The sequence below is a fragment of the Chrysochloris asiatica genome, unplaced genomic scaffold (assembly GCF_000296735.1).
Source record: "Chrysochloris asiatica unplaced genomic scaffold, ChrAsi1.0 scaffold00019, whole genome shotgun sequence".
Lineage (NCBI taxonomy): Eukaryota > Metazoa > Chordata > Mammalia > Afrosoricida > Chrysochloridae > Chrysochloris > Chrysochloris asiatica.
In genome coordinates, this window is record NW_006408537.1 from 31,095,970 (window position 1) to 31,097,040 (window position 1,071).

Sequence of the window (1,071 nt, forward strand, 5' to 3'; positions counted from 1 at the left end):
CTTATGACATCTCTGCACAGGGTTTCTGAGGCTGTAAATCTTTATGGGAACAGAAAGGCTTTTTTTGTTGATCCTCCACTTTGGCAAGCATCATGTCCTTCTCCTTGGACTGCTACTTTGAATAACATATTTGAAGTATGAGAGATGAAGTCTTAGCATCTGGACTTCTAAGGAGCATCTGGCTGTACTTCTTGCAATATAGATTTGTTTTTTCTCTTGTATTCCTTGGCACTTTTTGTTGTTGTTGTTGTTGTTGTTATCAAATAATCCTTGATTGAATATTTTTCTTTGTAGTTCTTAACTAGATGGGCATTCCACAACACCACCACTGATGTCATCTATGATGTCATGAGGGTGGCGGCCATCAACAATGCAACCCACTGACTGGGCAGTTCCCAGGATCTCTTTAGTAGTCACAGAGAATTCTCTGGCCAAAGACCAGTGTCTCATCTAATGGGCAATGCTGATAATATCATCAAAAGTGATATTTCCACTGTGTTTAATATTTTTCTGCTTCTTTCTGTATCTGGGTGGTTCCTTGAGAGCTTTGGTGATCAGGGTAGAGGCAGAAGGCACCACCTCAATTTGGGCCTGTCTCTTCTGAATGGTCAGTTTCACCCTAATCCTTAACCCCTTTCGGTCACCAGTTGCTTTGGCAATGTCATCACTAATGTTTTTTGGAGACAAACTGAGGGGTCCAATCTTGGGGGCCACAGTGTAGGTAGCCCCGACTTCCTTACCAGTGCACATCAGGTAAACAACTTTGACCTCAATGGGGTTGAACTTGGAAGGCATGGTGGAGGCGACTGGTGTCGGTTGAACCCAGATACTGGACGACTGAAGAAAGTTTCACCTATACTTCCTCAGAGCCCGCCTGGGTTATTTGTCTTTTTCTTGTAGAGGTGTTATAGTTTCCTATATGGCTTAGAAATTACTCCCTTGTCCGATGTTTCATTGCAAAAGATTTTCTTCCCCACTCTGTGGGCTCCCTTTTTACTCTTTTGGTGAAGTCTTTTGATGCACATACGTTTTTAATTTTTAATATGGCTCCACTCATCTATTTTGTCTTCT

At 42.2% G+C, this 1,071-nt stretch overlaps 1 pseudogene; it reads right to left on the reverse strand.

Moving 5' to 3' along the window:
• Positions 1-297: 297 nt before the first annotated feature.
• Positions 298-795, reverse strand: LOC102841413 (annotated as a pseudogene).
• Positions 796-1,071: the final 276 nt, after the last annotated feature.